General features: G+C 40.9%; 1 pseudogene; it reads left to right on the top strand.

Annotated features, from left to right (window-relative positions):
• Positions 1 to 19374: 19374 nt before the first annotated feature.
• LOC117447965 (piggyBac transposable element-derived protein 4-like) overlaps positions 19375 to 26989 on the top strand; it is a 30029-nt pseudogene continuing 22414 nt past the window's right edge.

Here is a 26989-nt window from a genome sequence, read left to right as displayed (position 1 = left end):
AATAGAACAATTAATCAAATCAAAAGTAGGTTTTTAAAAGTGACACAGTCCAGACCAGAAACAGTTTTTCTGTTACATGAAAAACAGTTTTTCAAAGTCCAGAAGCCCTAAAAGCAAAGGCTGTTTCCCTTTTGTGTTTGGATCTGGACCTTTGGTAGAACCATGAGTGATGCATCAGAGAATCTCAGGGTGTGGGATGAGACATAGGGCAATAGAAAGAGGGGTCAGAAGAAAACTTAGGGCCAAGCCTTATAAAGCTTTTAAAAGTCAAATACCAGCTCATAGAATGTGTCAAAGAGATGAGAAAAGTAAGGTAAATTGGTAAATATGTAGTTTATAAAAACCATGTGACATGTGAAGAGTGGTGAGTGTAATGTATGGGTGAGTAAAAGGTGTGTGTACGTTTTAAAAGCAAGCAACGTATGGAACCTGGAGGCAGGACAGACAGTGAGCATTGACTGGTATTGATATCTTCTGTGGAGACCATCACAGGTCTCCCCACATTAGCCTAATGACCCTCCCTGACTGCTGCCAGCGGAGAGAAGCAGACACACGGGCAGAAAGGGAGGGGTCGTAACAGTAAGTCTTTTATAACATATTTAAATTGATTCTCAAAGCAACAGCTACCTGCTATAAGGAAGCCAGGAATTGTATGATGTGGTCGTAGTTAAACTCCCAGGGCCAGAGTTTGGTAAAGAGATGGAGGAGGGAGATGGATTTCTTACTGATGCCAGGGAGGGGAAATTACACTGGCCTTTGACCCCTGATGGCAACCATGATCCAGATGGAGACCTTGTTCAGGGAGGACCAATGTTTTCTCCCCTATCATCGACTGGCAGGTAGGTTTAGCCTGTCGATCAACTAGATTGGTGATCAAGGCCTCATGGACAGTAGCTTTGGCAGTAACAACAACTGGGTTTCTGGCAATGCCTAGGATTCAGAACCACCTGCAGCTGTGATGGAGCAGGTAAATGCAGCTGGTCACTATTTTGCTTGTACCTTGGCAATCACATTATTGCTGAAGAAAAACACCAATCACTTTTTGAGTTAATTTAGGCCTTGTAACTAATTAACCAGCACTTACTATGATCTTTCTTGAAGTGAACATATATGCACTTTCCTTGTTGCTCTGAGTTTTAATCTTTATGGTTTTGCACTTATTCTGGCATAAAAATATACTTAAAGTAGTGGAAGTAAACTCCATTGTTGAGGTATACTAAAATAGATTTATACTGTGCAATTTTCCAAACTCACATTGGTTTCACATACAGCATCTCTGTAAAGTATGTGTATTCACCGGTATTCACTCTCTGTCCTAAACGGCTCGTTGGAGCTCTTGCCCCCCTTCCCTGTGAGCCCAGTGTGCTCCGATTGGTCAGCTCGGCCACTCTGTTCTGATTAGTCAACCACCAGAGAGGCCCATGTCTAACAGTGCTTTTTTTGGCTCGCTCTGAGCGGAACATCAGTACAATAGCGTCAGTACAGCCGTATATTTTATACGCTAACTAACCAAACTGTACCTACAACTGTTGTTATAGAAGAGTAAGTTATTTTTACCTGTTTGATGAAAAATCAAATCATGGTTTGCTATATATGAATGATATGTTATAGGAGCAAATAATTCAGGGAAGAAAGGCTACTATGTATTTCCATCAAACTTTATTTTTAGAAATGTACAAAATGAACATGTGTAAATAAATATACATATATACACTGTATATCATCCATTCCTCCCCTTATAGGCGTTTTCGGCATCTTGCCTATCGCAGCTTTGTAAGCTGCTGCCGGGGCTTTTTAGGACGAGGCATCAGAGTGGTCATCCCGTCATGTGTTGTCCGCCAGCCAGACACGCCAGGAGTGTCCTGATCTAGCTGGACGAAATCAAATGCAAATCACAAAATATTAGAGAAACTTAGTTGTTTTAGATTTGTTAGTAGTAGTTGTGGTAGGAGTGTGTAGTGATGGTGAGATGAAGCCTTATGAAGCTTTGAAGCTTTCCAGCCAATTGGTTCGCCAAAGGGTTCATCTCATGAGGCTTCATCATGGGCTTCATTTGAACACAAACCCCCCTGTTGGTCAAAGTGTGTAAAACAGGCAGATTGGACATCTCTACAGTGTGCTCTATCTCATACCGAGTTCCCAATGTGTAAATCCTTAGAATACCTCTAAACAACGAACATAAAATCATATTTTCATGTTAACAATATTGTATTTATTCCAGTTTAATGATTGTGATTGAAAGCTTAAGGAGGCTGCTAAACATTGCAAAGAGAGATTTGTATTCCTTAATAATATTCGTAAACTTAACCATGTTGTAGCCTGAGAAAGGCTAAACCATATCAAAGAATACATTTATTAACTACATTATCTCATTTAGCTGTAGCTTTTATAAACAAAAACAAAGACGTATTGACCAGTCGTTGAACCAGGGACCCTGCGGTTGAGAGTCAACTGCTTTCCGGCTGAGCCACAGCACACACACTAAACCTTTCTGAAAACACTGCAATATATTTAGTCCTGTATTTATTCATTTTTTATTCCTACATTTATTTATGCTTTTATTTTTTTATTCCTACATTTATTTATGCTTTTATTTATTTATACTTTTGACATGTTCCGACCTCTATATAAGTGAGGGTCTGAGCTCTCTTAATTACATGGTGTCACCGGTTCCAGGTACAGGAGGGGTAATATCGTTCTTATTATAGCCTACATCCATGGGTGATATGCTAAAACCGCTTCTTAAAAAGCACAACCTCGATCCAGAGGTTTTAGCCAACTATAGACCTATTTCTAATCTTCCGTTGTTCTCAAAAATGATTGAGAAAGCAGTCGCAAAACAGTTGTGTGATTACTTAAAAAACAATGATTTATTTGAAGATTTTCAGTCTGGCTTTATAACACATCATAGCACAGAGACAGCTCTGGTTAAAGTCACAAATGACATTCTAATATCCTCTGACAAGGGACTTCTCTCTATTCTTGTTTTGCTCGATCTCAGTGCTGCATTTGATACTATCGACCATGATATCCTATTGCAAAGACTAGAGCACTTAGTTGGCATACAGGGAACTGCTTTAGGCTGGTTTAGGTCCTATCTATCTGAATGCTCTCAGTTTGTACGTGTCAACGATGAATCTTCCACGCAAACCAAAGTTAGCCATGGAGTGCCACAGGGCTCAGTGCTCGGACCTATTTTGTTCACATTATATATGCTTCCGTTAGGCAATATTATAAGGAATCATTCTGTAAATGTTCATCTTTCTGAAGCAGTCACGTGGTATCGACAGGCAGCGAGGCTTCATTTGTCATCGGTGACGTCACTGGCCCAAAACGATACAAGTCTCGATACAACATATTGTGGCTACTGGGTATCCAGACGTCACGATGCCCAGGAAGAACATGAGAAACTTCCAACGAGGCGTTTTGGGGAGGTTCTGTGTTAGAGTTTTACTTACTCCCTACAGGATGTACTTTGAGGGTTTTTGACTCTGCAGACCGTTTACATGCAGAAAAACCTTCATAACACACAAGGGGACGGGTAATAACCGCCCTTTAAAGTGTTATCAAAGCTGGTAAAGGTGCAACTAGTTGTAATGACTTTGTATACTGCAGGGTAGCTTGTGAATTTACTCCAGGTGGAACTAAAGTCTGATTTAACACTTAATTATATTTCACATCATTAATCCAAATCTGTAAAGTAACTGAAGGTGTTATATAAATGTAGTGGAGCAAAAGTATACAATTTACCTCTGAATTGTAGTGGGCCAGAAGTACAATGTACAGTAGGAAGAAAATTGAAAGTAAAGATCAAGTCTCTCAAAATTGTACTTAAGTACAGTACTTGAGTAAATGTACTTAGTTACTTTACACCACTGGTAAAATGTTTGCTCCATTTAGCCGCTATCTCAATAATCCATAGGAAAACACTAGACGTACAAAAGGTGATAACAAATACAACAAATACATCCTCAGCATTATCAAGAGTGATGCCAGAAAGGGGTTAGACCGCTGCGAGAAACGAGCTGTAGCCAATTCAACTCAAGATACAAACTGCTGATGGCTAAAACCTTTTTCCTCTGTTAAAACATGAAGGTAAAAACTATCAGGATCTCAAAGTGTAATATCAAAGTATGGCTCAACCACTGAGACATTTACTTTTACCTTTGAGATAATCCCCCAGAAAAAGAGTTCTGCCAGCATAGTGTGTACTCCCTCTCTTAAAAGTTGTCTGATTTAGTGTATTGTTATTTTCTCTCACGATTTTTCTTTTGAAAATCTCCACCTATAAACTGAGTATGAAGTTTTCAGAAATAAAGCGTTTCACAATACACTCTGATTGATCAAAAACACTGGTAGGGTAAACACAACACACACACACACACACACACACACACACACACACACACACACACACACACACACACACACACACACACACACACACACACACACACACACACACACACACACACACACACACACACACACACACACACACACACACACACACACACACACACACACACACACACACACCTGAACATGTACAGGTGTATTCTTTAAGTATTGCTAACATGAATACATAAATGCACATGGCTTTTTTCCCCCATTGACATGTATTTCTCTTAAACTTATTTAGAACAAGTTTCCAATATTCTTTCCTAACTTTTAGCTGCCGTTGGTTTCCATACTCTTCTGTTGGCTATGAAGATAATCCTGCAGAAATCTGGTTCATATTTTATGATACATCAACATATATTTTAAATTCCTCTGTATTTGGTTCTTACTTTGTGAATTTAAAAATATATATAAAAAGGGAATAAAGTGTCAGTAACAACTGATGCGCAAAAACAGCTGGAAGCCCAGGAGGCTCATTGCTCCCCTTGAGGGTTACACATCATATTTCAGTGGAAAACACTGTGGACAACACCTGCGCATCATCTGGGTAATCCTGGTTCAAACACAATTTTGATTATATAGCTAGAGGGAAATGTTCACAAAATGAGTCACAAATGAAGTCCAGATTGTAGGACCTCATAGGGAATTCTGAATTAAGCATTTAAAAAAGGGACATATGATGCTCATGTTCAGGTTCATATGATTCCATGCTCTCAAAAAACTCTTTATTTTTCTCATCGATAGAGCCCAGTCTGCTCTGATTGGTTAGATAGCCAGCTCTTTTATGATTGGTCAACCTTAACGATGTCCCTCTCCTTTGCATATCACTTACAATGCGTTGAAGTGCTACCCAATAGAAGCACAAGTGTTACATGATGACATCTACAGTAGATTTTTTATTTGTACCAGATAAAAAGCATTGAGATAAAATCTCATTTGCATTGCTGACCTGGCCAAGAAGGCAGCAACGTTACACATAACACAAACATATAAAATACAGAGAACATAACTAAGAAAACAAAAGATGAAAAAGCAGTCATTATATTGTGTACATTAGGACAGTAAGAAAGGTGCACTACTTATTACTGCAAGAGCAGCTGGTGGTAAGGACTTCAGACAACTTCAATTTAAAACATGCTATTGAGACAAGTGCCGTCAGTTTGAAGCGTGATTGAAGGTCATTCCAAGACCAAGGATCATAATAAAAAAGACTCATTTTCCCAGCCTCAGTCCGCACAGCAGGAACCTGGAACCGTATCCAGGCACTGGATCTGAGGTTGTAAGAGTCACAAACTGGAGCAAATCTGCCACATGTGTACAGTGGAAGCTTACTTAAAATGGCTTTATACATTAATAAAAACCAATGCTGCATCCTACGCATACTAAGTGAGGACCATCCAGTTAGGCTATACAGTTTGCAATGTTGAGTCCTATAGGGTGCATTTGATATATAACGCAGTGCAGCATGGTAGAGTGGGTCAAGTTTGGCCAAAACAGTGGGACAGGCAAATCTATAAATGGTATCACCGTAGTCAAGTTGGGACAGGAATAAGCCAGAGACCAACCTTTTACGGCAGGGGTGGGGAACCTCCGGCCCCCGGGCCGTATACGGCCCGCGAGACCATTTGGTACGGCCCTCGAGGTAATTTATAAACACACGCAAAAAAGAAAAAAAATTAAGAAATCTAGACCGCAAAATAATTAAACAAGTGAGTGCCTGTTTTTCCTAGCCAAGGTCAGGGTCCATGAACACAACACGAGCCTAACGTGTCATCACGTGGTATATGTCTCATCTGACAGGGGTGCAGTTCTGACGGAGAGCACAGGAACGTGGCTCGGCACTTCAGATAAGGAGCCGTACAGATGCTGCAGTTTCTGCGTGGCTGTGTCTTTAGTTGTAAACCCAGTGGCGATCTGTTCATCTGTCATACTGATCATGCAGTCAATAACTTTGTTGTTATTAGCATCTGGTTAGCTAGCTATGCTAACGAATATAAGAAGCCTTTTCTACAACCAGTGAGGCAAAGGCACATCTTTATATGATCATTATAGTTATAAAAAAATAAGAGAATAAAGTAAACAGGTATAAAATACTATATGACAGTAAAAGAAAGTTGTTATTAATAAACAAGAATACACTTTGAAAGGGGAGTGCTTTGTAAAATATCCAAGAAAAAGTAAATCTGTTTACAGTTCTGTTTCATCTGGGTGTTGAGAGATGTTTCCATAGATCTCTTGATGTTGCTCTCAAAGTGCACCAGATTGATGCTTTTAACTTCAATATTTAAGAACAAATCTTCCCGGGGTAGCATGCCCCCGGACCCCCCTAGAGGAGGTTAGGTCCCCCCCCCACTTAAATCATGTTCACATGGATAGGAAACTAAATTTGCACACATCTTGTGTCCATATCTTTCTGTTTTGGTGGTCATGCCACACCGTGCACGTGCATGCATGCGTGAGTCATGGTAAAATATCTGGATTAAGAGGTTGCTTTTTCTTTGCACAGCATGAATGAAAGAAAGAAGAAATAAATGGGTTGTGATTTTAGTATTTTTAAGCCGAGGTCAATAATTTGTACGGCCCTCGGAGGATGTTGAAAAAATTGAAATAGCCCTTGAGAGGAAAAAGGTTCCCCACCCCTGTTTTACGGGATGAAGTTGAAAAACAACATTTAAGTCTGTAAAGGAAGCCAAGAGTGAATTTCAATTTCTTTGATAGAACTTCAATGTGATGTTTAAAGTTCAAATTACTGTCCAACCAAAAGCCAAGATATTTGTAGGTATCGACAAACTCAACAGAGACGCCATCGAGGGTGTCAATGGAGAGGCAAGAGGACGCTGACTTGGGAGCAAAAAGCATTGCTTTGGTTTTCTTACTGTTCAAAGGCAGTTTAGAATCAAGAAGTGCATGCTGCAGCGTGATAAAATCAGATTTTAAATTGGAAACGGCCATATCCAGAGAAGGAGCACATGAGTATACAATAGTGTCATCAGCATACAGTACATATGATAGGTAGAAAATTGCATCTGATTACAAATATTGTTTACATATAATAAAAAGAGTAAAGGCCCCAGAATAGAGCCCTGTGGATTGCAAATGGTATTGAGTTTAAATCATTACTAGAAATATAATGTAGTGTTTCTAAAATAGGTATGTAAACTGATTTCGAAATTATTAAGAATGGCAGAACCTGAACAAATGTAATCTCACTGCCTGTAACTGTTAAAAGAGTAAATCAGTAACCAAATTTAGTATACATTTTTTAACCTATACATATGCATCCTAATTGGAGTAAAAACAACTAATTTATGAAAGGTATGATGAGTGTGATACACACCCTCTCTTTGAGAAAGGTGTGTATGAGAACATTTTTCAAAGTCACACAGCTATTGATAACTTGATGTGCTATATTTAGTAAGGTTGAGTAACTGTTCCCAAGCACACAAGATCACAAGCTGCAGCGTTAAGGCATTTTGCAGAAAAGCAGTATTCTCTTATAGCGATTTATATCACATTAAGAGGCAAATACAAATTAAGGTGAAACATTAAAACAAATTCTAATTACATGTTACTTGTTTGACATTTTTACCCAAAGCAACATACACTCAATACTGTGGGTAATCCCCAGGTATTGAACCTGTGCTCCCCTGACCTGAAGAGCAACACACTATTCCACTAAGCCACAGCTCCTCCAACCTTCTAGAGAAGAGATGTGTCCTTTAGTTCAAAGTACTGTATATTGTAATAAACTAAACAAACTAATGGTGGCCGTTGCTAATGCTGACGCGATGGCCAGTAGCTCCAATGAGCTGCATTTTCATTGTTTTTTAAACGTGTTGTCATTTCAGCTTTGTTACAGGAGCATATGACATATGAAAGAGCTACAAATAGAATGGATAACATTTTAGAAGTCACAGCATCTTCTGACCCCACGTTTAAATTCCTGATGTGTGATAACAGCAGGGATTTTGGGCCCCATGAAAATATATCACATTGGGCCCCACCACCAGGCACAGGCCACGCAAACCAAGCACAATTGCTGTAACCACACCTCCAGAACCCAACCCACTCATTTATGCTTTAAATATCTCTACCTGTACAGGCTTGCATCTATCTTGTAGTCCAATACTAACTGCACAATATGTACTGACACTGAGCTGTGAAAATATAACACTGTGCAGACTGCAAATTCTACTGCAACATTCTGCTGCAGTATAATTCACTATTTGATATAACACTAACATTCCTGACAATAGACCTCAATAGTCATCTTTTATGGTGTACATGCCTTTTTAATAACATTTTTGAATGGAACATTCAAAAATGTTATACATGACCTCTTAAATTAAAATAAAGTGAACATTAACACCAATATTATCATTTATAACATATAACATAAGCAGAAGATTTTCTAATTAAATATACATACCAACTACAAAATAAGCGAGTATTAAAGTGTAAATGGACAACAAAACGGAAATGGAAATGAAAAGGCCTGATGGTGGTGCTAAATCAGAGCAAAACTCTCTTGTCTTTCTCTCCTTTCTTTTCTTTTTTGAAAGCCTGACTTTGTTAGTCGTTGAGACATCATACACACGTAAGTACTCGCATCCCTGCCTCACATGCTCTCACTCTGCTAAAAAATGTGGTGCTGCACAGCGTTTGGAGACAGGGACAAACCATTACATGTAAATAGAGGGGGGTGTTCGATGCTTTGGATAATTAACTTTTCGAACAAAAAAAGTGAAATGAATCGTAAGTTTAGTGAGTACATTATCAATAATGTTATATTAATGTTAATTATTGATGATTGATGAAAGGTTACTTGAAATTCTTTTCTTAATGTTCTACAATTTTTGGGGCCCCTATCAGTCACGGGCCCTTAGAATCGTCCTAACTTTTCACCCCCTTACGGCGCCCCTGGATAACAGATCGACTGCTTCTTAGGGCCATCATGTTCCCATATCTCAGCAATGAACTTGATGAGTGAAAGGTTTTCAAACTAATAATCTTTATTTGTTTGAATGAATTACTGAAAAACTTTAAGCAACCTGCGCCTTATGTACTGTACATCTGACTCGCACTGTGAGTACATACTTGGACTTGCACGTTCCCTGTATTTAACATATTAATATATCATATCTGTATACATGTTAACCATTTTTATTTTATCTTTTCACTTCAATTTCCGTTTGTTATTGTAATATCCTTGTTTGAACTCAATACATATTTATCTTGTATTACTCGCCCTTGGTTGAATCATCCTTTAGTTAATGGGTGTTACACAGTACAGCATGTAGAGCAGGGATGGGCAAATGGCGGCCCGCGGGCCGCATGTGGCCCCCACCTCCTCTTTTTGCGGCCCTCAGATTAATTTATAAACAACGTAATTAATTAAAAAAAAATTCATCTGCGGCCCCCCGGTAGCCAGTACATCAATGATGTGGCCCCCACCACCATCAAAGTTGCCCATCCCTGATGTAGAGTATCATACTGTATCTACGTAAACATACTGTGTGACAGTCCTGTTTTGGAAAGACAGAAATAAGGAATAACTGAAATGCCGTCCTGCTCCTAACATCAGACTGTATGTGACAGTAATGGTGTTGTGTTTGTCTCCTTTTGTCGTTACTGTAAAACACTGCGCTGCTGCAGCTATATTTATTCCACTGTGCTTTTTGGCTAAAAGGGTTTGGTCCCAGCGATTCAGATGACATCAATCAGATGTTAATGTCATGACTCCTTAATGTACCTATGACCATAATGCATTATGGATGAACCATCGATTCCTAATGGCTAGTTAATGTACTGCATGTGACCGCCAGGCTGTGGTTTTGTGATAAATGGAAGGAAACCAACCTCTCTTTCTCCTTCCCTGGGTACACACACACACACACACACACACACACACACACACACACACACACACACACACACACACACACACACACACACACACACACACACACACACACACACACACACACACACACACACACACACACACACACACACACACACACACACACACACACACACACACACACACACACACACACACACACAGTTTCAATCTCCTGCAGGTCATACATTCATTTTCAGTGTACTTTTTCTTCTCAGCCAAATGATAGCAGTCCAAATATGCCAATGTTGATTGAGAGATACATTTTTCATACAAGACAAAATAACTGTCAGCCCAATTATAAGATGTGCCCGATTGTCAGTTTAACCGGTTAAACAGAGCATCAAAATGGGGAAGAAAGGGGATTTAAGTGACTTTGAATATGGCATGGTTGTTGGTGCCAGACGTGCTGGTCTGAGTATTTCTGCTGCACTGCTGATCTACTGGGATTTTCATGCACAACCAACTCTAGGGTTTACAGGGAATGGTCAGAAAAAGAGAAAATATCCAGTAAGCTGCATTTATCTAGGCCAAAATGCCTTGTTGATGCTAGAGGTCAGAGGAGAATGGCCAAACTTGTTCAAGATGATAGAAAGGCAACAGATAATAACCATTAGTTACAACCAAGGTATGCAGAAGACCATCTCTGAACCACAACACGTGGAACCTTGAAGCAGAGGGGCTAGAGCAGCAGAAGACCACACCAGGTGCCATTTCTGTTAGCTAAGGACAGGAAACTGAGGTTACAAATCACACAGGCTCACCAAAACTGGACAATAGAAGATTGGAAAAATGTTGCCTGGCCTGATGAGTCTCGATTTCTGCTGCGACATTCGGAGGGTAGGGTCAGAATTTGGCGTAAACAACATGAGAGCAGATCCATCCTGCCTAGTATCAATGGTTCAGGCTGGTGGCGTAATGGTGTGGGAGATATTTTCTTGGCATACTTGGGCCGCTTAGTACCAATGGAAAATAGTTTAAACACCACAGCCTACCTGAGTGTTGTTGCTGACCATGTCCATCCCTTTATAACCACAGTGACCCATTCTCTGATGGTTACTTCCAGCAGGATAACTCACCATATCGCAAAGCTCAAATCATCTCCAACGGGTTTCTTGAGAAACAATGAGTTCACTGTTCTCAAATGGCCTCCACAGTCACCAGATCTAAATCCTATAGAACACCTTTGGGATGTGGTACTCTTCGGCGGAGTACAGTTTGTCGCTTTAGCTTAATTTAATAGAAAGTGTTGGTGCCATTTCATGCCGAAATCAAAGCCACGAGCTGCCAAGCAAGACGGGGGGCTGCACTAGCACCACGCGAGAGGCTAACGGCAGGTGCAGGCGGTGCAGCAAGTAGCGCAACCAGCATGTCGGGGAATGAGAAGGCGAAGCAGGAGTTATGTCGGCCATGCAAGTTTCACTGGGAAAAGCCATGGAGGAGATGGGTCAGGTCAGTAAACTACTGGCGGTCCTGCAGTCTGATATTGACCAAATCAAAGATTGCAATGTGGGGCTCCGGACCAATGTGGACAGCATCTTGAAAAGGCTAGACGAAGCAGAGGCTCGGATCTCAGAACTCGAAGATGAGAAAGCCAGTCTTCGCACTTTAAGCATTACTGTGATGCTTAAAAAAGAAGATGAAGATGTTACGAAGATGATATTACGAATATCATCTTCGTAATATTTGATAGATATTACGAAGATGATTTGAGGTATGCGGAAGCCTCCATGTAAAGTTACGGGTTGAAACAGTATTTCCGGTCTCGACGTTTTCATAATAAAACCAATGATCAAATGATTTAACAGTGATATCTGCAGTACACATCAACTAAAAACATCAGTTTATCCTTGTTAATTATACGACATTTATTGGTTTAAATTGTGTACAATACTTTTGTGTTTTTCCCATAGGTTTTTCTCTTTCGATTCTGAGAGATACCTTTCTTTTTTCAGAGGTTTTGATGCATGTCGGGATATGGTGTTTGTGCGATATGAAATCAGAAAAATATATTTTTTAAATAAAATAATACTTTATTCCGAGTGTGCTTGCTTTTCTCTTTGAAAGTCATCACATAACGGCATTGTAATACACGGTTCGGCTGCATTAAATATTACATATCTGCCGTAGATATTTATTTATAGAGCCCTGACCAGAAGACCTTTGGACAAACTGTAAGAAATGCCGCCAAAACTGAATACGTGACGTGGATCATAAATATATCATCAATTAAACAACACTATATTTATTGATATATATAAATAAATATATATATAATAAATATGAGCATACATTGTCTCACAAGCAAAACAAACTCAACTGGCCATATCCAAATCTGTATTTCTGTCTAATTTGTGACAATTTCAAAGTTTTCGAGCAAGGAACACCAAAATGTTGCATTGTCGGGCAAATACATCTTTGATTGCAAACTGTCGGGAAGGTGGGGGCTCTCCATCTCCAGCTGCCGTGTTTGCTCCCAGCTGGGAAAACGGAATGGGTTGGTTGTGTTTCCAACACACTCTCACTCCCTAAGCGTCCAATAGCGACGTTTGGTCAGTGTCCGTGGCGTCCAATTGTGACGCTCCTAGGCTCCTTCAGCGTCATAAAGGGACGCAAATAGCTTTCAACTGATTGCAATGTATTCCCATCTGCGTCGGGATTTGACGCTCATGGAAGCACGGCATTCGTTTATGCTGCTGCCCTTAAAGGCAATGTGAGCGTCCATTCCCATTGGATAACGGAGAATTGTACACCCGGAAGTAAGTATTCCTCTTACTGTCGATTGATTTTACAGTGATATCTGCACTACTCATCGACTAAAAAACACCAGATTATCCTTGTTAATTACACAACATTGATTGGTTTAAATTGTGTGCAATGCTTTTGTATTTTTCCCCTTCGATTCGGAGAAACAAAGATTTTTTCTGAGTAAAGGATGGCAGAAGACACTACACTACCCAGAATCCCCAGCTATCGTTTGGACTACACCATGTGCTCTGTTTGACAAACCCCGTTTTTTTCACCATTCATTCCGATGGCTGGCGTCTATGTCACATGATCTTCAAATTTCTCCCTGCAGAAAAAGAAAACATGGCCGAAATTCGTTTTATTCTCGTGGAAAATGCCTATTTTAAAGTTAGTTTGGCCATTAAAATGCGTTTTGATGTCATTTGATGCGAGAAATATGAGTTGTTATTTCAGATTATGTGTGCAGTGGATGTACATGATCTTTAGTTTGCTAGTTATTACGAAGATTACTTCAGGAAATCGCGACGTTTTCATTGTTACCAAGGTGGTTGCTAGGGACGCTGCTATCGATATTATTTCTGTTATGTTGTGTAACTGTTTAATGGTGTTATCTTTATTGCTACCCCCTTCCCCGTCAATGTATAGTGTTGGTCCACAGCCTAAACATATTAGTTTAACAAAATCCGCATCTAAAGATAGCCTACGTTATTTTCCCCCTGTGCAATTCCAGTCTCACATCTCACAGCACATCGTCATTAACAAATACCGGAAACAGACCGAAAACATTTAACAAAAATAATAATAATACTTTATTCCGAGTGTGCTTGCTTTTCTCTTTGAAAGTCATCACATAACGGCATTGCAATACACGGTTCGGCTGCATTACATATTACATATCTGCCGTAGTTCTGTATTTATAGAGCCCTGATGAGAAGACAAACATGAGGAACTGAAAACGTGACGTGGATCATAAATATATCAGCCATTAAACAACATCTTACATTTCTTTTCACACAATACGTCTCCTTGCAGTATCAACACTAATTCGGCTCACTTTTATATTTGATCCAATTGGTAGATAGGCTGTATTTACATCATAAAGGTGCACAGCTGATATAAAGGGACACCTGGTGGTTAAAGCATGTTATTAAATTAAATTATTTTTATTATTAGATATTAATACGATCCCTATAAAGTATATTCATTACTCGTTATTCTCTACTAATAGTTAATTAAAGACTGTATGTAATGACTATTTTGCACATCCCTTTCAAGATTTCAAGATTTTCTAAGGTTTATTGACATATCATATAGGCCTACACAACTGTGGTGTAGTTCTGCACTGAATTAAAAACTTGGGTTGGCAAGTTCCTCAATAGTGCATTACAAGACATCTATCAATATTTGTGCATACCTCCAGCAATGTTAACTATGTTGAAGCACTTATTTTAACTGATATTATACATAATGTATTATACTCTTATAAGATGTATGTAGATATTTCATCTCCGGCCTTGTCAGGTATTGAACAATCAATAAATAAAGAACACAGAATTGTTGAATATAAAACACAGAATTTGTGTGATTATACTAAATGATTTTCAAATAAACACAACTGCATATTTAACTGTTACACATGCTGATGTAACGCAAATGTTCCAACTTGGGATCAATAAAGTATATCTTATCTTAAGCTGATCGATGGCTACTGCCATATTTGCAAAATGTGCCTCTGAACCTTGACAAGTGCATGTTTCAGGCTTATCAATTAATGTAATGTAATGTTATCACAGGGGTCACACACATAAGACCAGCTGTTAAATAAAGCTCTTCTGACCTTAGCTGGCATGTGGGTATATATATTAATACTGCCCATAATGGGCACAAGCAATTTTCACCCATTTATTAATTATATGTTTTAAATGTGAGTGTTTCCTATCCCCTAAACCTCCAGGGATGTACACAGTTTAATACTGGCAACTTCTTATTATGGGAAATACGAAAACGTCTTTCAAAACTACAACTCCCAGTAGAGACGTGTCATAGAGAACATGTTGCGAAACAGAATAGCCAGCATGTGTAGTTCTGGGGACGGGGTGGGGGAGGGGGGACGCGGTGGACCCGTTCAAATCCAGTTTTGGACAGTCTGCCGTGGTTCCATCCCATTTCAAGTGCTGTTCGAGAATCGGCTTAACCCTCGGAGCACACTCTCCAATCACAGAGCTTGAGGACTATCACGGGCTTTGTCAAACAGAGCACATGGTGTAGTCCAAACGATAGCTGGGGATTCTGGGTAGTGTAGTGTCTTCTGCCATCCTTTACTCCTGGGAATGGACGTTCACATTACCTTTAAGGGCAGCCGACATAAACGAATGCCGTGCTTCCATGAGCGTCAAATCCCGACGCAGATGGGAATACATTGCAATCAGTTGAAAGCTATTTGCGTCCCTTTATGACGCTGAAGGAGCCTAGGAGCGTCACAATTGGACGCCACGGACACTGACCAAACGTCGCTATTGGACGCTTAGGGAGTGAGAGTGTGTTGGTGTTTTAGGTACAGTTTAAGGTTGGTCATATTGCTAGCTTTTGTTGCTACCTTTTAAAAACAAATGTGACACACCTCCCGGCTCATTAAAGTCCGTGGGTTCGCCTCGTTGATTTGGCTTGAATCCAAAATATTCCCACACCGGAGATGGAGTTTGCAACCAATTCCATTTAACTTCAAATTCCCCTCGAGTATGTCACCCGTTGTCTCTTGCTTGTGAATATATATTATTCATTTGGCTGCTACACTGTTGCATGCGGAGTGTCCTGACCTGGCTGTGTGTCTGTGTGAGCCCCGCCCCTCACGGCACGCCTGGCTGGCAGCCACAGCACACCTGGCAGCCACAGCACACCTCGCTAAAATGCTGGACACATCCTTATGTAAACAAACACGAATGTAAACGGCAATTTATCGAGGTCAGAAAAGTTATCGAGTTCATTTTTATTTATCGTACGATAAGTCAATTAATTGCTTATCGTGACAGGCCTACGTATTACCTCGCATTGTCGCAACAACTGCATGGCACTGTCTACAAAGTACCTTTGTTTGGTCTACATCAGTGTTTCTCAAACTTTTTCATTCCAAGGACCACTTAACCAATAAAAAAACACTCGCGGACCACCTAACTCCACAAATATCAAATGACACATCGTTTTTCTAGAACAGATTACAAATCGCCTGAAAATGGTACAAACAAGTGGCAACATGTGTGACGAAGGTGTTGCCCTGGGCTATATCATGCAATTGGACCTCGCTCCATTGCGGAGATATTCCCGCGAGAGTGCGGAACACTGACATTTATTTATTTATTTCAAAATATGAAATGTTACCAATATACTCATGGACCACTAGGGGGCGCTCACGGGCCACCAGTGGTCTGCGGACCACACTTTGAGAAGCACTGGTCTACATCAACCTTTTTGTATCCAAAATAGTTCCAGATGTCAGATGTTGCTTTTCTTTTTGGAAGCAAATCTTCATTTTCGCCGGTATTGTCCTCCTGTGCCTCGCTCAATTTTTTCCTGTGTTTTGGTGGTTTGCCACTAGTGGGGGCGCGGCCTGCTGTGCTCTGATCAAGAATGATTGTGATTGATGGTTTGCTGTGCATGTAGAGCCTGCATGTCACTCACTCAAGTACCCCTGACATGAGAGCCGCGCACGTTTTCCCTTTGTAGCAAGCAGCAAAGTAATTGTAACATAACGTGTTTGAGTTAATTTGGCTACTTAATATCGCACGTCCTGCGATGTGGCTATTGCACATGCGCATATGGCGATTATCGTCACGACACGATATATCGTGCAGCCCTAATATATAGCGCTAGCATTAGCAAACAGAGGCACCCTTTAAAAACAACTTGTTCAACTCCAGACAAGGCAAAATCATATCAAGGTCCTGGATGAACAATACAATCTAACAAAGGCGAACAAAGAGGTGATTTACTTGCAGAACCTTACTTTGTGACATGACGTCCAGAAGCTCTGCTAAGACCTCGCAAAATGAAAATGTAATCCAAGAGATGTTGGTCGCAATTAACTGCTCAAAGGAGGAGGAGCCATCAAAATGAGGCCTTACAATTTGAAATGTTCCAGCTTGAAGAGAGGCTTCTGCGTGTTGAAGATTTGAAGGACTCATTTAATCTCGCAAAAGCTCAGACAGACTCCATCATCTAATCTATATATCAAAATATTGGCTTTGAGAGAAGAGACCAACAATTTCTGCGACGAGCAAAAGGAAAATGCAGCACGGGAGAAATTGGATAAAATAAAAACAAGCCATGCGTCTTCTAAATGACAACCTGCAACAGGAAGCCTCGAAGCTCAAAGAGGTTGTGGTAGATTAACGGCCCGTCCACACAGCGGCGTGCGTTGACGCTTCCCCATTCACTTTGAATGGGGTGACGTCACTTTTAGCCGAAATGCATTGTGGGAAGCGACGTGGAGCGTAGCTGGCGTGGCTCGCTGCAAAAGTTGAGCAATGTTCAACTTTTGACGCCTCGGTAGAGGCGATCACCGGACGACAGAGTCGGTCCTGTGTGCACAGACAGGGCTGCTGTTAACGTCGGTCTGTACAACGGACTTGTGCCAAAACTACGCCAACCTCTGTGGCCGCCGCCCCCCCCTCTGTCGACTTTCCTGAAGTACTCCCCCGTTGATAGAAATCAACACGTAATGAATTAAGACCCCACAGTTTGATGATTGATAGGTGCGTGGGCTGTCTTTCATTTTGACACACAGAAAAATATTATAATAAACATACATACTGTATGTTATATGGATATATCCGCCTTCTTTCATTTATCTTTCCATTCCCACAACAATATAAATGAAGAAATGGCATATTTTGGACAAAGTTCGAATGGTGATTAATCATGATTAATTAATTTTTAAACTGTGATTAATCTGATTAAAAATTGTAATCGTTTGACATCCCTACATTTTTTATTGATGTACGCACTTTGCACCCCAATTTGGTGCTTCGGCCAGTTTTGGCCATAATGGAAAATTGGCCTTTATGAACTACAAACAAGGAGATTTAGTTTTTCCTTCACTGTCACACACACACACACACACACACACACACACACACACACACACACACACACACACACACACACACACACACACACACACACACACACACACACACACACACACACACACACACACACACACACACACACACACACACACACACACACACACACACACACACACACACACACACACACACACATCACTTCAGGGGACATTACATTGACCTTACCCTAACCTTAACCATAACATCCCTAACCCTAAACCTAACCAAGTCTTCACCCTAAAATGAATGATTCCCCTCATGGGGACCTCCAATTTGTCCTCATAAGGGAGGCGAGTCCCCACACGTGACTGTGTAAACCGATGTAGGTCCCCACAAGTATAGTAATGCTCGGCCACACACACACACACACACACACACACACACACACACACACACACACACACACACACACACACACACACACACACACACACACACACACACACACACACACACACACACACACACAGTCGAGAGTATCTGAAACTATTTGATCTAAATGACACTATTTGAACTAAAGGCATGTTTATAAACACATTTCAACTTCAAAAAGCTTACCAATGTTTCACAGACACAACATGAGACAGGTCATGATCTAAAGTGCGGGAAACCTCTCAGTTGCTGTCTTAGAGGGGCACACTGATATAGAAAGGGTCCCACTTACTGTGGGACTCAATCATTCACTAAGAAGTCATTGCAGAAGAGGGACATGAGCAAAAGACTCAGCAAGTGAAGCCTTGGCTCTGGTCTTAGCCAGTGATAATGAAAGTGAAATAGAAGAAGATGTGTCTGAAAGTGAGGACAATGTTGAAAACAATTCAGATTATAGGGCGGATGTGGCTCAGTGGATAGAGTGCTGGACTTCGAATCAGGGGGTAGGAAGTTCGAGTCCCACTGCAGTCAGCATGTCGTTGTGTCCCTGGGCAAGACACTTCACCCCAAATTGCTCCTGTGGGGATTGACCACAGTACTGAATGTGTGTACATGGGTGTAAAGAATGTATGAATGTAAAGACCCAGCTTTGGATAAAAGCATCAAACAAATGACATGTAATGTAATAATGATTCAAGCACTGAAGAAGAGGGAGAACATACACAGGCTGCAGTAGAGGAGATGCTCATATAAAAAAATGGTAACATAGCATGGTCACAAGCCCCACGTGCAAGTCAGGGAAGACTGTCAGCTGAAAACATGATCAGAATGATCCCAGGGCCTTCCAGATTTGCAATTACACGTGTTCATGACATCAAATCTGCTTTTGAACTGTTCATACCACAATCAGGGGAGAGGATCATTGTAGGCAACACAAACCTGGAGGCAAGACGGGTTTACTGTACGGTACTAACTGGAAGGAGCTATGGGACACACATGAATGCTTATATTGGTGTGCTGGCTGGAGTGTACCGTCAGCAGCCAGTCTATAGAACCCAGAGACTGGGAGGGCAATATTTCAGGCCACCATGTCATTACAGACCTTTCACATTATCTCAAGGGTGATTCGGTTTGACAACCGGGAAACACGACCTGGGCGACGTGAGCGAGATAAGCTGGCAGCTATCAGGGATGTGTGGGATAGGTGGGTTGAGCGCCTGCCACTAATCTACAACCCTGGGCCTCTCAAGTCACAGTTGATGAGCGCCTTGTGCCGTTCAAAGGCCGCTGTCCCTTCAGACAGTACATGCCTAGCAAGCCAGGTAAATATGGCATTCAAATGTGGGTGCTGTGTGATGCACAGTCAACGTATGCTTGGAATCTGCAAGTATACACAGGGAAACCACCTGGAGGAGCGCCGGAAAAGAATCAAGGAATGGGAGTGGTGCTGGACTTGACCCAAGATCTCAGGGGTCACAACATCACCTGCGACAATTTCTTTACTTCCTACAGCCTTGGCCAGGAACTGCTGAAAAAGAAATTGACAATGGTTGGGACTGTGAGGAAAAACAAGCCTGAGCTTCCCAGTGCATTGCTGAATATGCAGAACAGAGCTGTGAACTCCTCCAAGTTTGCCTTCACTGACACCACCACAGAGGTTTCTTACTCACCGAAAAAAAGGAAAGATGTGCTGTTGATGAGAACCCTTCATCATGATGCTACCGTGAGCAATAGAGAAGACAGGAAACCTACAATCATTCTTGATTACAATGCCAACAAGGGAAGTGTGGATAACTTAGACAAGGTGACAGGTACATACAGCTGCAAAAGCACGTTGGCCTTTTGTGGTGTTCCACAACATCATTGACGTCTCTGCCTACAACGCATTTGTTGTATGGACTGCCATAGACCCAGACTGGAACAGAGGGAAACTTTGCAGGAGGAGGATTTTCCTACAAGAACTGGGAAAAGCTCTTGTTACCCCTCATATAATATGCAGACAGCGCCTACCCACAAATCCAGCCGCTGCAGCCATAGTAAAAAAACTCCAGGCTACAGACTCTGCTCCTTTTCTACCAGGTTCAACTGTGCCTGCTGTACCTGCTGTACCTGCTGTACCTGCTGTGCCTGCTGTACCTGCTGTACCTGCTGTACCTGGCCCTAATCAACCTGAGGCTGGGAAGAAACGAAAACGGTGCCAGAGCTGTCCTCCAAACACTGAGATAAAGAGCAACATCACCTGCACCAAATGCAGCAAGTATATATGCAAGCACTGCAGCATATGTGTACATACTGCTATGCTATTTGTGTGCAGTTTGAATGCAGCACATTTCATTGATGGTCTTGTGCGTAATAAAATAACAGTAAAGAAGTACTATTAAAGTTAAAACTGTACTCAGATTATTGTAGTTGTTACTAAGATTACTGCAATTGTTATAATGCTTGTTATAATGTAGTTCTGTCGCTCTATATACCATTGCAATTTGTCTTGTTATAAAAATATAATAAATGTAATGTATTCATAAGACTGTTTTTAGTGAGTTTATATACAGGTGATAACATATGTTATTGTGCAAAATGGCCTGTTTGATGATTAATTAGTACATATTTGGGGGGGGAGTGCATCTGACGAAGAGATAGGTGTAGTCCTGTGTCTTGGATCCTCTATCCCGAGTTCTGGATTAAGTCGTGGACTTCGGGTCGTGGCAAGCCCCTTGTCCACCAGTAGCTACAGGATAGAATAGAGCCCAATGTGCCGGACAGAGGCTCTACTCCCTTCCTTGTACCACGTCTGTCTGTCCTCTGACAGAGTGACACATAGCCTGCCCTCCTTCTCGATGGGGTGTACACCTCGCTCTCGATGGGGGCTTACCCCTCGCTCTCGATGGGGGCTGCATTGAGCAAAATCCCCAGATACTCCAACTGCTGGTGAGGTATGGGACTGCTCTTCTTCCAATTGACCGCAAACCCCCAACTTGGTTAGGTGTAAGATTAATTGGGCTGTGTGGAACATCTGCCCATTCCCTGGACCTGGCCATGACTATGAGGTCGTTGAGATAAAATAAAACTCTCATGCCATGGTCGCAAAGCGGCTGAAGCGCTGTGGTCACACATTTGCTGAACGTGCGTGGGGACAGGGAGTAGCCGAACGGTAGTGTGTTTCACTCATAGGCTATCCCCTGGTAGGCAAAACGCAAATACTTTCTGTGCTTTGGAGCAATTTCGACATGAAAGTAAGCGTCCTTCAGGTCGATGGTTTGTGAACCAATCGCCCGGCTGCACCAGTTCCAGTAATAGTTTTATGGTTAACATATGAAGTAAGGTGAAGTCTGGACGAGCTGAGGGTGCCGTGAATGGTCAACACCCATGAGAAGAAACAAGAATGTCATGATTGTATTGTGTTTGCATATAAAAAATGAGCAAACCATTTTTTTTTCTCGTATTAGTCCATTGTGTTAAAGTTGCAAGGTAACATTTAAACTAAGTCAGACATGCCAAAGACGCATGCACAAAGATCACTATGGGGCTAATGTCTTCGAGTAGACTTTACCCAGTTTGTTTTGTGTTTCAATTGTTACTGTTAAAAAGCAAGTGGTCTAGAAACAGTTTACTCATTTAAAATAGGAATGCTGACTTATATACCTTGAGTAAAGATGTAATTATTTGCATGTATACCACCCTCCAAAATCCTTTTTTACATCGCAGGATTTAAAAATTGTTCCAGGTCAGGGTTTTGGAATTATGTTACCTGTTAGCATTTCTGTTGGCAGTCAGATGCCCTATATTCCCCAAAATATAATTGAACAAGGGATCTAGCTTCCCTATAGGTATTTTTTGTATTTCTATTGTGTGTTTTATGGTTTGTAGAAAGGCAAATGCTTAATGTATTTAATCATTTTATCCTATCCACTTTTCCAAAAAATACATAACGTTTTTTCCAAAGAAATGCACTGCATTGGCAGTTGGTGGAAACAAAACATTTCACTGTGTCCAGTCATGAGCTTTTACTTCCTGACAATTGGTCAGGTTGGTTTCCAGTCACTTCTGCATGCCAGGCTATAGTGATTCATCTCAAATCACCTCGCACAATAAACATATATGTAATATATGTTGCTTAAGTGCAGCTATAGAGGCTGGCCTATACTGAGTGTCATGTCTTGGCTCATACCTCGAAAGGAAAAACCCTCTCAGGCTATATCTATGCCGGAGCTTTAGGTATGAATTGATGTTGTGACCCTTGAACTTCAGAGGCACATTTGCTTGAAAGCATGTTTTTGATGTTATTTACACTGCTGCTGGCTGAAGTCAGCTTGCACAAAATGACTCTGCATCAGTCTCAGCTGGGGTTGACAGAGAGTAAATTGAGCATCACCATCGTATCCCAGAGGACCGCTCGGTCATGTTAGGTGACAAGGACATTCGGGAAAACAAGGACACACACCACCCATATAGATGCAAATCAGCCTATATAAAGCAGTAGGACAGAGAAGACAGGGTGTTCCTGCTCCAGAGTTTCCTCTGTATCTAATGCATTAACTACATTCTTTATTTTTACATTATTTAAAAAAAGGTACAATATGTCATTCTGAGCTGAAAAAAGGAGCTGTATATCACCTGCTAAGTAGGGGTGTTGAAATTAATCGTTCCTAAGATGCAGTGATGGGGACGTGGACGATTCTGCATCGATGCAGTGACAGAATATAATTGATCATAGTGCAGTAAAGTTGCTTTTGGATTTTCCGGCTGGACAATTAAGTTCAATAGTTCAAAATAACATCCTGGTCGCATTGAATTATGGGAAACCGGAGTTAGTGCAAATATGGCGGAGGAGGGTGAAAATCAAGAGCAAGTAAGAAAGTACGCATGTAGTATTTTGAAAGCGGACATCTGGGCACATTATGGATTTTCTGAACTCAATGAGAAGCACCAACTGGACATGACGCACGCTGTGTGTAAAGGCTGTCACACAAACATCCAATTGGTTGTTGAAGGAATGACAACACAGAGATGAAGGAACAGAAGTAACAGCGGCACAGAGACACCAGAAACAGAGCAGTCTGCTTTATTCACCAACACAAGCAACACCAGAATCAGAAGACAGAGTGACTCTGAATCAGTCCGGTGTCGCTGCGGCTCATTCAAGCACACACATTCATTTATCTTTTAGAAATATTTGCATAACCGTCATGTCAGGTTTTTGGTGGATTAAAAAATGAAGTCTTGGATTTACAGAGTATGGACCTCTTGTCGCCGTATTCAGACAATAAATGCTTGTGTAAAGTTTGTGTAGGCAGGAGGAAGACTTCCGTGATCACCGTCTCCCTACGAAATTTGCTTCAATAGTCGGCACACTTCCTGGGATTTTGGCTCGAGTCCATGAAGCCTTCATCTTCTCCCTGTTCTAAGGTCACACTGGTGCTACAGTAACTCACTATCATCTCTAGAAGTGATATTACATCTTTTATGGGGCACTTATATTTCTGTTGGTTATACTGCCAAGAAATCTGGCTGTACACATTTCAGTGGACAGGCATGGTGTATTTGAAATAACACAAGCAATTGTTACGCTCATTTTGGTATGAGTATACCAGGGACATTTCATCCGTTGTGCTTTGGATCCAAACCCGGTTACATTATAAGGTGCCTGTTAACACTGAGTGTTTCATGTTAGAGACAAAGGGGCTGTGGTTGTCATTAATGGGATATTTTAGCATCTTTTATTCATGGCAGCTAACATGATACTTGTGGTTTTAAATCGACATTTGAAATGGCTGGTGTTTTTTATTTCCTGGTAAACTGGTGATTGTTTCACAGCAGCCATCAAACTGTGAGCCACTCTTCCCCTCTTATCTAGCATTGCTGGCAGTACAGTGGATTTTCTATAGATTGGCTATCAAACACATATAACCGAGTTTAACCACAATCACCGGCCTTTTTCTCTGCTTCAGTATTTTGTAATGTATGCTTGATAGGGCCGACATGCAGCTGTCTTTTACCCACAAAGGCTGCACATATCTGAAATATTATTAAAAAACTGAAGGGGGTCTAAACATATTGTATTGCTGGGGTAGTCAAAGACTACGCATTGGTAAAGCAACATGTTACCTGATGTTTTGGTTGTTCACTAAATATTGGAAATCTGTATTAAAATGTAGCCTACTGTACAATCTGGAGGCCGAAACAGGAAAAAACAAGTGCTGAAACAGAAGTTAGAATCACAAGGGTTCCCTCGAGAAATATCCAATGGAATTTTTCCATTGGATTTTGAAATATTGCAGAAAATAAGCTCTGTGGCAAACACACAATTAAGACTACTTTTATAGTAGTTGGAGCTAAATGCAATCCTCAGAAGTAAATAGCTAACGTTAGGCTACAAACTAATTACATCACAGACACATGTTTGCACATCTCATTTAATCACTTGTTAGCATCCCCAGTTGTTTATGACAAGTTAAAGTTAAGACATTCACCACTGGGGTATTTACTGACATGTTTTTGTCGTAGAACAAAAAGTTAAAATCTCGAAAGCTTTTGTTAACCACAGACCTTACTCAGGCATCTGGCCAAAAACTTGAGTCTGAGGCTATGGGACCAAAAGTGGTAACATGCCAACTAATTTAAGGTTTAAGGATTCATTTCTGCACCAGTTTATGCAAAGTAATGTGAGCTCACCTCCTAAGCTGTTGTGCTGTTGGGGGGAGAGTTGACTAGGTGAAGGCTAGCAGGCTGGAGGCTAGCAGGCTGAACCTCAGTCACATTCAAAAAGTCCTCTACCCACCAAGTTAGCAAATACTTTAACAGGGCCTTGAGGAAACTTCCGTACACCAGGAGTTTTCCTCGAGGCCCTGGTAAAGTATTTGCTATAGTTGATATTTCAGCAGTCATCTCTTCTCAGAACTGGATTTGTATCTCTAGTCATGTGCACAAAAGATGATAAGTGACCTCAGGAATACCGACTGCTGGGTCCATTACTGACAGGTTCCTTCTGACATGGGAGAGACTGGAGAAGAATGGACCCAAATGCAGGAGACAGTTTGAATAAAAAAAGATACATATTTTTCGGTAGGCAAAACAAGGCAAGGCCAATTGAATTCATCATGAACAACATACACTGATCACACCAAGACTAACATAAATCTGCATCTTAAATCCAAGTATAACTAATCATGTAGACAAGACACAGCTGGGGGGGACAGGCAAAAGACACAAGGGCAGCTGGGTGATTACACACAGGTGAAAATAATCAGGTATCAAGCAGACAATCACAACTGGCAGGAAAAAACAAGTCCTGAAGACACAAAGTAAAAACAGACATTACACAGGGGGAGAAATATTTCCGGTGGTTGTTTTAAAGACGCCTGGCCTGCTGACCATGACCTTTTACCCTACATTGATCAGAAATTACTAACAGTTTAATCAGCAGATGATCAATTTTCTAGTTGATTGGATTCTGAGGAGGGAGAAGGGTTATTTGTTAAATCAGCTTAAAACTCAGACATGGACAACCAGTACACTCAGGAAATACTATAAGGTTTACACATGAATCTAGACCTGGGAATTAGAGCACATTTATGAATGTGCAGTTCGATGACTGTTGGCCACTTTATTTATTTTTTCCCTACCGCTGTCAGTGTTCACTTTTATGCCTGCATTTTATCCAACAATGACCATCAAACAATAGTTATTTTATGGATGTAATCCTTGTATTTCATCCTTTTAGCTAGGAGTTTCTTTCTTATTTTACATTATGAACTGCTCTGGGCATTACTGTTGCCATAATGTTATGAATGTGTGTGATATGGACACATTTATTCTCTAATCTCTTCTGCAAAATGTGATGCAATTACAAAGCAGTACCATTACGTACATGGCCATGACTCTAGGCCGGTTATGATCTACTTTACAATTTGCACAATACACCAACAAATAAAAATGATGTTACCAGATACAGGTTTACAATAATATTTGTCCACATATATGTACATTATTTTCAGATGTCTTGGAAGAAGAGGTGAAGCTCTCAAGAGTCCCATGCGTATGATGTAATATTGGTACTATTTTGAATTTATTTAATCTAAACTACATAAGATCCTTTTATTCTCTGTCTGAAGCAAACACACACAGGCGCACAAAAGCCACTAAAACAAGCCCACAATGTTTGTAATAGAACTCCATTTCCTTTTAAGGCAGCAGTAAAGTGAGTTTCCTGCCTGTCCGGGGTCTGCCAGCTGTCCTCCGGGCCCTCTATGTGGCTCCGCACAGATTCATTGTGGCCGGCTAAAAAGCTAAACACATCAGGGCGTGGTCAGAAACCAAATGCATCTAAAACCATCAGCAGCATTACGGCCTTTAGTGTATAACTGGTTTAGTGTACAGTGTCTCATGGTGTAAACACACTCATTAAAGATGCAAAGGACATTTTATTAGTTTTCTTTTATAGTGA

This window comes from Pseudochaenichthys georgianus, chromosome 6 (genome assembly GCF_902827115.2).
Source record: "Pseudochaenichthys georgianus chromosome 6, fPseGeo1.2, whole genome shotgun sequence".
NCBI classification, from domain to species: domain Eukaryota; kingdom Metazoa; phylum Chordata; class Actinopteri; order Perciformes; family Channichthyidae; genus Pseudochaenichthys; species Pseudochaenichthys georgianus.
Note: the sequence above shows the minus strand (reverse complement) of the source record. Positions and strands in the feature narration are given on the sequence as shown.